Source organism: Vidua macroura, chromosome 1 (assembly GCF_024509145.1).
Source record: "Vidua macroura isolate BioBank_ID:100142 chromosome 1, ASM2450914v1, whole genome shotgun sequence".
Classification (NCBI taxonomy): Eukaryota; Metazoa; Chordata; class Aves; order Passeriformes; family Viduidae; genus Vidua; species Vidua macroura.
In genome coordinates, this window is record NC_071571.1 from 121,177,034 (window position 1) to 121,192,269 (window position 15,236).

Consider the following 15,236-nt stretch of genomic DNA (forward strand, 5'->3'; position numbering starts at 1 on the left):
GAGGAACTCTTTCTTATCCTTTTGTACTCATGCTTTTCTGTCACACTAAGTGCATGGAGTAGAGTCAAAGGCAGGATGGCTGAATTAACTCAGAAAAAAGCTGTCCAAAAAAGCTGAGCAATCAGTCCTCAAAAAATTAATGATAAAAGACTTTGAATAAAGCCAATTTGTAATGGAATGTAAGAAGGGAAGTCCCTAAAGAGAAAAACTGTCTACCAGCTCTGCAGCAGGTTTTGCTGCCCCATGCAGTTTACCATGGCAAGACGCCAACTTGGCAAGACTCGCTCTTCTCCAAGGAGCCTGGCAGAGATCCAGCCACACTCACAGGTCTCATTGCTGCTGCCAAGCTCGAGGGGCAACTGAAGACCCTTTTCTGTGAATCTGCAGATCTGGTTATGACTGGGGATATTTGTGCTTCAAAATGTTCTTAACCAAGTCAAGTTGTCTCTGTGTTTATACAGTGACTGAACAGGCGAAACAGAATACTTAACCCAGCTACAGAAATGAGCCACAGATTGTTAATTATATGGCTATTTGCACTTTGACTGGAAGAGGAAGTAAGCTGGTTATAACTACTTTGGGCTTTACTCCTGCAACTGCATTGAAACCACATTTATGACAGCTGAAACTATGCAATTTATATAAATGTAGGCGCTTCCTGTTTTTGAAAAAAGTCGTGGTCTGCTTGCCCTTACCTCACAGTAACGTCACTGGAACCAGAATGTATTAAATGTGCTAATTTTTACTGACTTTATGATCTTAATTTGATAATTATTTTTAAATGTGTAGCTAAAATACATATTTTGGACTACTGCTGCCAAGCATATCTATTCCTAGGACCTAGCTGTGCTCTTTAGGCATTAGGAAACACATGTTTTTCACATGTGAGACTGAAATGCCCAGCTACCACCAGGGCATGCTCAGTCCCTGGTGATGTGGTCATAGTCACTCTCAGATGAGGAGGCAGGTGTGTCACAGTCCCCCAGCAGGCAGGCTGGACCCTGAACTACACATGCAGGCAGACCTAACTTTTTCCATTCAATATGCAGTATTTCAAGTAATTTGTAATAGCAGCAATAATGAAAACCTTATTATTTTGCAGTGTAGTGCTCATTCTTCATTGTGGCTAGTATATGTTCAATTTTATAGACAGTGAGTGTCGGGAGTAACCATAGCCTTACTAGCATGAATTGAAGACAATCACAATTTGACTAGAAGATAACTTTGCAAATATTATTTAACAGACCTAATAGGCAGGAACATGTTTCCTGTCCTTTTTTCTCATTTCTTATTTATGTTGCCTGGAACTCACAAACCAAACTTCTGCAATGAGTACAGTTACGTAGATCAGCACTCTTGCTTTTCCAGTACAGTCATTTTCCTACAAGATTACAGAAGGAAGACTGATCTTACTGTTCAAGCGGAAAGCAAACGGATGTCCAGCAATTCCTGATGATAAAATGTGGTAATTCTTACCAAAAAAACCACACACACCACCAATTAATTTACAGTGTATTCCTCCAGATTTAGTTCAGAACATACTGTTTGAAAGTCAGGTATCCCTCTAAATCCAAGATATTTACAGTCAAGATAGCCAAAATCTTCAATAGAGAGAAGGGGCAGCATTTCTACCACCTTTGGTTTGCTCTCCAAGACCACAACCTATTATTTCAGACCACTAGATCCCATCCTTTAGGCTTTAAGAATTCACCAGCTTCACAGTGCTAACAGAGTGAACAATTACAGAACTCTTAGTCCCACACTGTAAGAAGACTGAATAAAAATTCAGTTTAAAAGTCCTTGTGTAAAAACCTTCAACTGGAAGAAACACTAAAGCTAAAATTTCAAAATTTCACCTGATTGATTTATTTCTTTCTACTTTAAAAATAAACACAATATACAGAAAAGCAGGCATTTCTTAGAAACACTTCCCATGGTTGCCTTCTCAACTAAGGCATGGTTTTGAAAGCAATTTACAACTACAAGAGCTGGGTCCTGCCATCCCTCTATTCCAGGCAATCTTCAGCAGAGACCTTTGTCCAACTCTGCAGTTAGGAAGTTCAAAGAGGTCAAGAGCCAGCCAAGTGACTCAACCAAAAATTCATCAAACTGTCCTCTGGTTTGAGTCCCAGAGCTGTGGCTGCAGTGGCACTGGCACAAGGGAGAGGGAGTAACACCTCAGCACAGAGGGTGCAAGCCGCACTTCTGGAAGCTGTCAGACCAATGCTAGCTACCATGATGTCACATTTGTGGCATCTCCACAAAAACTGGCCGCATGTTCAGCCCCTAACCTCCAAACAAGAGAGGACACATAAAAATCCAATTCATGATGTCCATACAGAGCTGCCCAGATTGAAGAGACTCACTGAGCTACAAAGTCTCCTCTCATCTTCTGACTTTTTTTCTGACTGAAGCCTACTGTTTCTACAGAGAAATGCTCAAGTCCAGATCTTCAAAAACTTATTTCCCAAAGTAATGTGAGCATTTCTAATACGGAGAAGAAAAAAGGACTTAATGAAGGCAACCCAAATTAGCTAAATGACACATCCTAGTGGAACAATTCTGCTGTTAAAGACCATGCAGATGTTATGATGGAGGCAAAGAAAGCCTTTCTTTAGCTACAGCACAGCTGCTGCATACAACTTCAAAAAGACTTGGCACAGGATTTCAGCCACAAAACTTTCCCCTCACTTCATTTCATGAACGTCATCTGCAGCCTCAGTGAGCTGCACCAAGGACAAAATCAACACATGGGGAGTTTGCAACATCTTATCGGCTGAGGGGCAGCTTTTTACACTGGCAGAACTCACATGAACATTCAGAAAACTTGTCTATACAACTCCATTCCTCCTCAGCCCAGCAATCCCTCAAAAGCAATGATATCCCACACTGCTGCCCTCTTATTTATACCTCCATTATCTCCTAAGTTAAAGAAGACAAACAAACTACTACATCATTAACAAATATTACAGCTTAAAAACCAGCTGTAATAAAGAGATCACTTCCTTTACTTTTTAAGTAATATTAGAAAGTATTATCAACTTCCATTCACATCCCTCATACACTAAGCTACTCTAAATAGACACCCTGACCACAAAGCTGAAAATATCATAACTTAGAATTACCCTGAATGCACATGGTTAATGCCAGTCTTGTATTTTCCATGCAATATAAGTAGCACTAAGAAAGTATATATTCACTGTCTAAATTCAAAGTCCAGCTTTTCCCTTTAAATATGGCAAAGTATTATGGACAGTTATAGGTAGTACATAGGAGGAACTTGCACTGATTTTATAATACTTAACCGTAAAGCACACAGAATTTAACTTGATCTCATTACATTTGTGATTTCCTTTCAGTGATGATGGTGTCAAGAGGTATACCTGAGAACTTTAAGATGCATGTATGTATATGAGATAAAATTAAAGCATTTCTGACATATGGGAACAAAATCTTGGGAAAACTGTTTTTAATTTCTCCCTTTTTTCTTCTCTTATTATTCATATGATGTCAGCTTGTTGACTATAAGACATTCTTAGGCATCTAGTATGTGAGGCTGTAAACTGCTTTGTCACCTACAATATTTTTCCCACGCCTGCAAATCTAAAAAGAATCAGTCCAAGTAAGAACACAGCAACAGGCGCAACTAAAACTCTATTAAAATGCAAACTTCATAAGTAAAACAGACTAGGAAAAATGCAGAAATAAAGAAATAGAAATGCATTGAAAGAGGATTTTTTTTTAAAACCTGCTCAACTACTTCACTACCAAGAACTTGATACAAAGCTGGAAGCCCATAACTTTAATGACTATTAGTAATATTGATTAAAAACAGTGAAGAAAACTCATTAAACTAGAGGTAAAGCTTGAAATACTAGAAACATTAACCACATAATTACTGTATTCATAAAAAGAAAACATTCTGACATGATCTACTTTAATAATAGTAAAAAAAGTAAAGAATATGGGCTCTAACCCCTTGGCTCTACTGATCTTATAAAACACCATCTACTTTTCAGAATTAGCAACAGACTCATGAAATTGAACCAATTAGTTCAACAGATGTTTCAGTTGACTCAAGAGAAATTTTACTTTTCTATTGTAGAAACAGAGTGAGCTGAGTAAAATTCCACTCTTATTAGCAGCATTTGAAGTATATTAGCTCATCATTAGCTGCCATTCCCATTCCTTCTTTTTTTGACATAATAGAAAACGTTTTCCACACCGGATTAGACGTGACACTGAAATAAAGTAGGCACATTGATAAAAACAAGTCACGCTCCTTCTCTCCCCCCCACCCCCCGTTTATGGGACACGCAGGAATGGCAGTTTCTATTTTCCTTGGCGTTCCTGTGTCACATTAGCTGATAATCTCCCCAGTGTAGCTGTGCCAGTGCGCTGCCCTGCAGGCCCACAACACCCCTGCTGTTCCAGTCCCATGCTTTCCTCCTGCGGGCTCTGCCTGTGAGATCCTTTCATAATGTGTGCTATTGCATCAGTCTAATTGCAACACAACTCTCAATACTCTAGATAAAGCAAATAATTTCATTTTTAACTTCTGCTCATAAAATACAGATTGTTTCCCCGCCACCCCCACTGCCTTTTTTTGTTTATTTTCAAAGATTTAAAGAAATACTTGCACACTGCACAGCAGTAGTCAAACAAAAATACCTCATGTTTTCTTAGAAAGCATCACTTAGAAATATTGCTCAACACCTAAAGCATTAGTGCAGCCTTTCACAGAGCCGTATGTAGTAGATCCCCTGTGAGCAGGTTGGAAGGGGAATGTACATTCTTGCTCTGTGTATTTAATATAATATTCAGCCATTACAAAACCTTCATCGTTTTTTACTCTCTCTCTTCCCTGAAATAGAGAGAAATAGCTTATCTGGCAAACACACTCACTATGTTTCTAGGCACTGAAAACACGCACTTGGTTAATTCATAAAACCTGGTTTAATGTTAGATATTTTGCATTCAGGTTAGGTAAGTTGAAACAATATTTAGCTTAACCATGCCTTGGCCAAAAAATTCTCTGTTATCTACTGATTACAACAGCATTGTAGCTAGCTACACCACACTGGGAAAATACAAACCCATGCCTGAGGAAATGCAGATGAAATTCTGACTCCAAGCCATTTTGATAGTGGGCATTACAAACACTACTTAGTATCTGATACAATAACCAGGCACAAGAGTCATGTGCCTGCAATGAATGATGAATTTACATGTAATTTTAATTTTATGTACATATATTATTTTAGCTGACAGCATCAAAATATGCCGTGCTTCTTGCACCCCAATTCATCTTGCATGATTCGAATGTCTACACTAAAACTAATCTGGATGCAAGCACTCATAGGAGGAAATATCAGAAGCTAAGTCTCAGAAAACCTAAACTTTGCCTTTGTTTGCTTTTGTGGCATGGTACACGTCGCAGTTATGTCATATCATTTCCACAGCACCTTTGCACCGCTCAAAAACTTACAAAGTTACCACTAATCAAAACAATAATCTGTTTAACTCTTGGCATTTGGAGTATGGTCCTATACCTGATTTACTGCACACTACTCAAACTTTTTTTTGGAAGACAGAACAAGTGATTTCTTTGTGAATTCAATGGTGCAGCTGAGTGCTCCATCAACATAATGGTTAGTCCTACCCTTACTCTGTTACTCCTAACTTACAATAACTGTGTTATTCCTAGCTTCCTAACTAAAGCAAGTGAGAGCTTTAAGGTCAAAATGATTCTCCAGTTCTGAAGATAACTTTGTCTCCAGTTTGGCATAACTCAGACTTAATTTTTTCACAGCACTTGGCATTACATTGTGCTTTATATAGCACCTTCAAACCTCAGCCCCCACTGCCTCACCCCCAGCCAGCAGTGGTCAGTACTTTTCCAAGTAAGATCCAAAGACCTCAAGTCATCCACAAGAAAGCAAGACACAGTGAGCAAAGACATAAGAAAAGCTAGGATTGAGCAGCTTACCTAGCATCACCTAGGAAGTCTGCAGCACAGCCAGGAAGGGAGTCCCGCACGCCAGGGCAGCATGCAGCTGCACAGAACACCAGAATGGCTCCTGCCTTCTGCAATCCCCTGCCTCGTCCACCACGCACGTCCTGACTTCTGCTGGAAGTGAGGCAGGGGTACTCCAGAGAACAGCCTTCTCCAATGCATCAACCAGATTCATTCCCAGAGCAAGTCCATCCTGTGCACAGACCAGAGCGAGAGTCCTGCAGGGAAAAAAAAACAGCACATCAGCATGTGACTTAATACCATCAAATTGAGGGGCTTCCTCACAAGGTGCCAAACAAAAGAGATTTCCAAAGATAAGCTCAGTTTTGACAATCCTTGACTTGGACACCACTACACTGGAAAAATGTTTGCATTCACCGCTCCTAGAAGTAAGAAACTGAGACATCAGATATTGTCACACTGGCATCCATAAAAAAAGAGCAGTTGGTTTGAAATCTTCAGATGTACCATGCAGCTTATGTGGGAAAGTAATATCAAATTGGTTGCAAAAGTGAAATTATTCTCTGCATGGAAATTAGTCATAGGTGATGACTGAAAACATTCTCAAGGAGCCTCTACTGAAATCAGAGTGTTTACTTAATATTCAAGATCTCTGGACCCTCCAGAACAAACTTCTCTGCCTGTTTTCCTCAAGCCATATCCTCTGGCCCATGTTGATTCAAGCCTGGTCCTTCTTCATTCCTACCTTCAGCACTCCTGCCAAGTCTCTCCTTATCCTGCTCCCCAAGGATTTTCATCTCTGCCAGCTCAGTCATTTCCAGGTTTGGCTAGCAGTGCCACACTCTCCCCTTGACTCCCCCTTCTTCCTTCATTCCCCCAGTATTAACTCTCACTCCCCCACCACGTCTGTGTCCCCTGTTCACAGTCTATGGCATTTTGGGGCCAAGACCGCCACACTAGGGTCCCATGCACGTCAATGTCCCATCGGTTTGCCTCTGACCTTCAGGCACTGGGGTACAAATCCAGCTTCCCTCTCCTCTTCCAGGCCACACAGCTCTCACATGCTCAAGACACCATGTGAGATCTGTCATTTCTTTAAAATGTTAAAGTTTGTTTTGATCTGAGAATTTTGCAGTGCTGACAAAGGCAAAGCTATGACTTGTAATTGGCTCTTCTTCCCCATTGCCCTTCACCAGCGCTTCCCACACTCTAACTCCTAGCCTCTTTCAAAGGGAGGGACATGGAGCATTTCCAAAAAAAAGCCTAGGCTTTTTTTTGTTTCATTTGTTTGTGGGTTTTTAAAAAATCTACAATGAGAAATAACTTTTTCCACACATGCTCACAGAGAGCTAAATTATTTTGGCAGCAAAAAAAAAAAAATTAAGCTGGCAGCAACTGCCCAGCCCCAAAGGCTAACATTTTGTAAAGTTATAAAAAACTCCAAGGAACATCCCATACTGGGAAGAACCAGGCAGCCTTCCCTACTGCAAATTCTGGCACTCTCCTTTCAGCCCTTAACAGCTTAACTCATTCAGTTCATTCCAACAAGAACTGTGCAAATCTTACCACCTCAGTGGTCAAACTGAGGAGTAGCAGCAGCTGTGGGTGGACAGTGTTGGAGTGAACCCCATGCCATGCACGCTGCCTTTGCCTTCACCAGCAGTTTTGTTGCATGCCTACAAGCAACGTATCGACAGCATCATCGGACGGCACGCAGCGCAGCCGGCATTTCTTCCGATGTTTTCATCCCGGAGGTACCAATGACTGCCTCAAAAGCTACAGCTGCTCAAGAAGTACTTCTAGGCCAGGAAGACCTGAAGTAAAATGGGTTAGCTTCATTCCTGATTAAAGTCACACACAGCTAATAGAGATAATTTAAACAAAACCATTTTACTTTACATTTGCAGTAAATCAGGAGCAGCCATGTGTAAGTTACAAAAGGGAAGGATAACTTCACAGAGTACTATTGCTTGTGATCACCTGCCCCTGTCTGGAGTGGAAATAGCCTTCTTAAATGAAATATTGGGAAGTTTCTCCTTTCCTTTTCTCTATTTAGCTATTTAGTTATTTATCTCAGCATGAAAAACAAATGCAGCATGCTGTCAAGTAATATACAAAGGAAAGCATATATATATATAGATATATATGGATATATATATATAAAAGAAAAAGGAAAACCTCTCAAAACAGATAACACTCTTTTAGAACAAAGTCCAATTTACAGATCTCTATACTGAGCTCGTAAGAGCAAACAGGGCAATAATTTCCCGATGGCTCTTGTAAATATTCTCTACAAATAAGGTCCAGAAGAGGAGACCAGGAAGAGAAAAACATTCACTAATTATGACATGGATTAAACGCAATATGACATTTATTTTTCAATAAGAAATAATTATTTCTAAGGAATGACTAGCCATTCCTGCGAGATCATATTTAGTCTAGAGACATTTGATGCACCTAATTCTTAACAACTATGGCAAAAGAAGTATGGGACCCATGTGCACACTCCTAGAACAATTATGTTAATTCCTATGAAAATAAACTGAGAAGCTTCAACCTCAATATGTAAAACAAAATGAGCATTAAAAGCTCACTACCATTTTCCAAAATCACTAATAAATAATTTTATCATATTTTGAATTCAATTTAGCAATGAAACTGGCTATCAAGCATCCATATTAGCTATATGTACTTTTTACAAGCCAGAATAATTATCTGATCACTAGACACAGTTCAGATGAAAAATATAATTAGGTTGAATGAAACTTCAGTACTTCAACGTACAATCATGGAAACTACACAAAACTTCTTGCTTAAAAAACAAGAGCAGAATTTCATGCACTATTTCATTTGGCAGAGTATAACACATTCGCTGTCAGCAAAGGACTTTCTTCAGTGAAGAAAAAAGAAAGTTTCTGAATTCAAACAGCATTGCCCAAGTGATTAGAAGTATCAGCCACTGCTAGTTGTCTCTCAGCTGTAAGCAACCGCAGTGGATTTTGTTCCTACAGACCACTGTAGGAACTGAACTGTGTTCCTAAAAACTCTTCTGAAACCCAGCAGACCTCCAAAAAAGTTATGTGTTTGTTTAACATAAACTAACCTAATTTTTTTGTCATCAAAATCAATATTTATGGGCTAAAACACTACTTCAAGTAGGAAAGCTTTAATGTAAAACAAATCATAAAACACTGATAATGGATATGCTTGAAAAGGCTCTAGGATTGCATGTATTTATATAAGATTTGTGAATGTATAAACACTTGGTTATATATGTCAAGAAAAAGGTGAGGCTCAGTGCAGTAAACTAAACATCTAAAGACTAAGCTTCTTTAGAACAGTGGATTTCTACAAGGACTTAAGACAGCTGGCTGAAGTGTATCAAATATCTTCCCTAACAGCAAAGATTCATCCAAGTCCATAAATTAATTGTTTATATTTATTATATTTTTAAGTAGTTTCCATTTTTGAAATGCAAATTATTCCCTGAAAACCTTCAACAGCTTTTTATTGCTAATACAGTTACCACAAAGCCACACTACAAGGCAAACAGTGTGCTTGCTATGATCAACAACACTGGCATCATTTGGTAAAGGATTCTTCTCTACATGAATAAAACAAATTCTCTTATAAATTCTGTTAGGGATGCTGTTCTTTAAACCATCATAAGGAAAATAATTTCCTACAATAGTAGAACTTTCAATCATCAAAAATCCCCAAATCATGATTCCTTTTTAATCTCAAGAAATTTCTTAAAGAATTCTATAATCCTACATAACTATCAAATCCTATATATTAGCACCAACACAAAAACTTCGTCATGCATTGATCAACATGTATAGTGTAGTTTATTCTTTCATTTCAATCTGTTCAAATAACATGACACAATGAGTTTGGTATAAAACATTATGGTTCTTATGCAAATTAACAGACTCCCAACATTAAGGTTACTGCTCCACAATACATTGCACACAGCTGCTCACAGCTTGCCTTCACACCGAAAAGTAGATTAAAATGGAATAATGAACTCCTACCTGTATTCAATTGATTTTACTGACTTGGGGCATATTATTAAAAAAAAAGTTAGTTACCAATACTGACAACAGCACCAACAGCTTCCAACTGCTGTGGCACTGCATCCCTTAATTTTGTGTCTCACTGTCATATGAAACAAAGCCCTTGCCTTGGTGCACTGACTAGAGGAAAAAGGGATGGAGTTTCTAGCACTGTTTAATTCCATACCACCCACGTCACAGCGGGGACATGGTTCCAGCAGGAGGAAGCTGAGGCTGGAAGCAGAACCCAGGGAGGGCGCGTGCAGCTCTCAGGGCCAGCTCGGCAGGCCTTGTCCCTCTCTGCTGCTGGCAGTCCCTCCCCAGCTCCTCTGAACACAGCATTTCTGGTTTGGTGCTGAAAGACAGCGCCAGCGAGCCCCAGAAAAAAGAAAATGGAGCCCACTGGAGCCACATGGACCCCAAGCCACAGCCACGGCGGCCACAGCAGCCGCTGGAGCTGCAGCTGGAGCCCAAAAGGCGGCCAGAAGCACCAAGAGTCCCAGGCCCACTCCTGCAATCAGGCCAAGAGGAAGGGTCCCTAAGCTGTTTCAAGGCCCTGTCAGATCCCACCAGGTTTAGTCTGGTCTTCCACTGTTTTCCAGCTGGGGGGAAGTAAGGCCGGGAGCATCCCCGACACACTGCCTTTGTTTTTCCATCCACCGCTTGGCTCAGCATGGGGCCAGTTACCATTCTGCCTTTGACTGGGAAACTGCACTGGGTTCTGCCTTCAGGAAGTGTTTTGGTTTGTCCAGTGGTAAATACACTTTTGTGGGTAAAACACTCACTTTATTACATTCCTTTATTAACATTGCTGTGGTTATTGCAATTTTCCAATAAATTGTGACTCCGTTTTATAATCTCTCCTAGTGTTTCCTCCACTACCAGAAGGGAGGGGGGGGAAAGGGGGTGGCTTGAGTGGCTTTAATTTTCCCACTGGGTTTTAAACTAGCACACTCAGAAACCAAGTCAAGCACAATGAGCACCCACAACACCAACCCTCTGCTGTTAACCCCAGCCACCATTGCGAATTCAAGGTAATTCAGTTTTAGTCAAATATTCTTCAGGTCGAATGACTTTTCCATTCTTTAGCAAGTATTGAGGGAAACACCAGATGCAAAGAGTCAACATATCGTAACTTTGTGGACATCAGCTCGTGCCCCCCAGACTTTTTCCTGGGATCTACAGCAATTTCCAACACCTCAAGCACTGTTCTGATTGACTAAAGTTTGGTTATGTCACGTGCATGTCTTTGAGACCAACGTTTAAGCTCACCTCACTTCATGTACTCCACAAGAGAATTTGTTTTCCGTAGTCCATGAACAACAGTGCCAAAATAGCTACAGAGCAAATAGTAAAGAGGTATATAGCAGTATGTAATCCATATGCTGTCTACTAAAATAAATCTACTTATAGTCTGTTGTTTTCAAAACAATACACCCGAATCTCAGATTTGTGACTATTGGAAGTCAAATACTTACACGTGATTTAACTTATTTTTAAAATAAAGCAGAGTTATTTTTAAAATAAAGCAAAACTGAGTACCAGCACAAATACAAGGATATCTTGCATAGAAAGCTAACAAAAAGTCCTTAGAATAAATGCATATACACCTGTAGTATTCTCAACCCACTGAGGTGGCTCTTAGGATATATCTTAAAGTGAAGATGACTCCTGGCACACATCTGGGTTTGGTACTGTACCAAAGCAACCTTTTAAAGTTATCTCCCTCTTATTACTGTGGCTTGCAGCAGAAATACACCGTGACCCTTTATTTTTGTGAGCAAGCCCCCATTTTGCTACATGGCTTTATGACTATTATAAAACTATGCTTTAGTTTTCACCAAGGTAATTTTCAGAAATTCAAAACTACATGATATAATTCATACGTTTTCCAGAGACACAAGAAAGTTCTACATAGAGCAGAGAATAAAAAATAGGAGAATTGAGAAATATTATTGTTCCTAAACACATAAAAATGCATGTTATGCATAGGTTCCTTACCAAAATAATGAACATTAAACTCTATTAAACTCTATTATACTGTTTGTGCCTAATTTGCGAAATTCTTTGAATAAAATGTCCTTTTTTACAATACCTTGCTATGCCAACAGCTTAGCTCCAGAAATTTTAGGTTTTGAGTCTCAAATCCATGATGAGAAGGAGCAGAGAATATTTTCTACAGATACTGTGTGAGGAGATGTGAGTGTAGTGCCTCAGTGCTTGACAGCTCTGATTTAATACACTGATTTCTCCTCTACTGTCTGGGCTACATTTGTAAAACTTAATAATCTCCATTTTGGTATATCTTTGGAACCCACAAATCGTTCCTCTCATGGAAACCACCCCAAACATCATCACATTATTCTGGAAAGAAATGCTCAAAATGTGCTGTCACAGCAGAGTACTGAGCCAATCTAACAGTTCACTATTAAAAAGTTCCGTGCATTCATCCTATGCTGCTCAATTTATCCTGCCATGCCAAACTGTCTCAGTCACTTGTTGATGCTTCTCCTCTTTGCATACATCCATTAACTCTTGCTAGCCCAAAGACTAGGAATCAGGCACATTCACTGCCAGGTAAGTACATTTGATTAAGCTAGACCAGCCCTCTGAAATCTGATGACTATTGCCATCTCCTGTCTCTTTCCAGCTGAGGTTGAAGAATCTCTGAATACTCCAAACAGCAATTTCCAAGCTGTAATGCATGGCTGATAGCCTCAATAACTCCTCTATAATTGATCCAGCAAAACTATATCATACACCAGCATTATAAATGCCTACATTTCACATAAAGTGATAGCAGTAGCCAGTAAGAAAATTTAGTAATGGGAAAGCATCCTCAAAAACTCAAGGAAGCACTTAGCAACAAAGCTTGCCTGTCCCAGGTCCTTGTACAAGAACTGAAGAAAGCCCCCAGTACATCACTCTGCCCCACTTGTAATCCATGGTTTCAGTGGCACTTCTCTCACCTTCAGCCAGCGTGGTGGATACACTGCAAACTGCAAAGTGCAGAAGTTACAGAAATTTTTTTAAGTTTTTCAGCAAAGAGGGAAGAAAAATCAACACTAACTTCAGTATTTTGGTTCAAATTGTGCTGCCTGATTTTTTTTTTTAAATTTCTTGCTAAGCATGTTCTTTCCTCCCCCTTTAAGCCAAGTCACCATCAACTCACCATGAAACCCATGAAAAAGGACAGCTTCCCTATCACAATCTCCCGAAATGTGAAATGGTTTTAATACTTACCTCCAGTGACAGTTCCAACACAGAAACAGAGAATTATTATATATTAATCCTACACATTCCCGAGTCACAAAAGAACATACAGCATTTAAATACACACTCCACATGAGAGAAATCTACTTAATTAACTAAGAATAATACTATGCATATACATTTATATAGATTATATTAGATATAAAAATATAAAACAATCACAACATATATATTCAATTTCTAATTTCTAAAAAGCTGTTCCAAAAGCGCTACTCAATTCTTCTAAAAATCAAACCACTTCCAGTGTTATGACTAAATTTGGTGACTCATTTTCTTTGGTTCCAGGATTTTTCTGCAGATATCCCCTGAAATAAGGAAACTGCTTTTGTGTCTCCTGAACACAAATGAAGTTAAGTTGCATCTCTCGAAAGAGAGAGAATATTTTAATTCTTTCAAGTGTTCATTAAGTGTAAGTGGGATCAAGTGGAAAAGATGCTGTACCTACAGCTCAGTGCAACTGCAGTCCCCAGCTTTCACCAACTAATGTTCTCATGCAAGGTAGGGCGCAAAGAAATTCTGACTACACATAAATTAAAAGAGGTAAAGAGAGCTTCACACTTTGCTGCAACGATCAGTCACACTCACTGCACCTATTCAGAGCACCCTGAACACCCCCATGCCACACTTCTGTCCTCCTCTATTTCACAGACTACTGACCCACCTTATCTGCTCCTTGAGTCACATGAGCACTACTCCTCTCTTCAGCCCCTTTTCTGGAAGCAAAGGGCCATTAATATGACTGCTACCTGACTGGTTTCTAACCAGGCCGGCCGGTTTTACTGCTACCCTAATGACTGCAAACGAGACAACTGCATTTTCCAGTTTTCTGAGTAGCCACTCCAGCAGAGGACATGTGGAAACACTGGTGCACACGCCTGTCCATGGCCCTGCAGACTCCCAGCTCTTGCATCACATTGGTGGCTGATACCCCTGCACATGCACAGGGCAGCTGAGCACGCAAAACCACCACCTTTACATGCAAATGATTTTTTTTCTTTAGAAAGTGGCCAGCTGTCATGCCTAACTCTACTTCTCCTGTTGTATGACAGCAGGACAGATTCTCATTTCTGTCAACAGAACGCAAAAGATTTTCTAAACCATCCTTCAGTAACACCAGGGCTTCCTGCCTCACATTTCTTCTACTTCCTCTTTCAGCCCCACTCTCCACACCCCTCAAATCCTCATTCCCATCTATCTTCCCCTTGGTTGCGAGATAGGTCTACCAGTGCCAGCTTTCAGAGCTGCACTAGGAGGCTGGGCAGAGAGGCAGTTTGGGATATTATACTGGAAGGTGTTAATGGCCACCATCAAATGGTTCTTTCATCTCCAGGCAATCGCAGAGCTGGGCCTGCTAACCAGATGCAAGGGGCTCCCTCTTCCCCTCATGTCTTCCTTCTGCATCCCAGACAAACAGAAGTGCCATCAACTTGAGTCCAAGGCCCTATAAACCAATTAGAGGTTTATTTTGAACTTAAAAAGAAGAAAAGGACTGTTTTGCCTTTATAGATGTCAGAAGGAGTTTGCAAACCAACAGTGCAACTCTGAAAGAGACTCTTGTAACAACTCCTGTCTGCTTAAGAGGTGGCTGAAAATATGCAATTTGATTGCTGAAGTTGAACGACATTTGAAATTCTCAGAAGTTCTTATTACAATCACATGTATAAAAAAGAATTTTTAAAAGCTTCAAAAACTAGATGAAAAGCATGTAAGATTGGTTAGGTGCCTTCTACTAATTAGTACTGCTTTTATTATACAGGGCAAGAAAATGACAATTTTTTTCCTAAACTGGCAGTGAACAACCAATTCAATAAGCCGCGTTTTTGTTTTCTGTGACAGGGCAGTGGAAAAATCTCTTTCATTTATTAGGTCTGCAGAGACCAAAACTGGCTGGGTGTCAAACCTGCTTTGTAAAAGCCCAGATCCATTCAGCC

General features: G+C 39.9%; 1 protein-coding gene across 3 annotated transcripts in view; it reads right to left on the reverse strand.

Moving 5' to 3' along the window:
* NCOA2 (nuclear receptor coactivator 2) overlaps nucleotides 1–15,236 on the reverse strand; it is a 186,153-nt gene that overhangs the window by 110,800 nt on the left and 60,117 nt on the right. Inside the window, exons 1-2 of one of the 3 annotated variants that reach the window (XM_053975993.1) lie at nucleotides 10,069–10,121; nucleotides 5,990–6,209 (exon numbers count right to left, since the gene is read on the reverse strand). The gene's annotated coding sequence lies outside the window, so the exon portion shown is untranslated. The other 2 variants (XM_053975984.1, XM_053975978.1) reach the window with 2 other exon arrangements.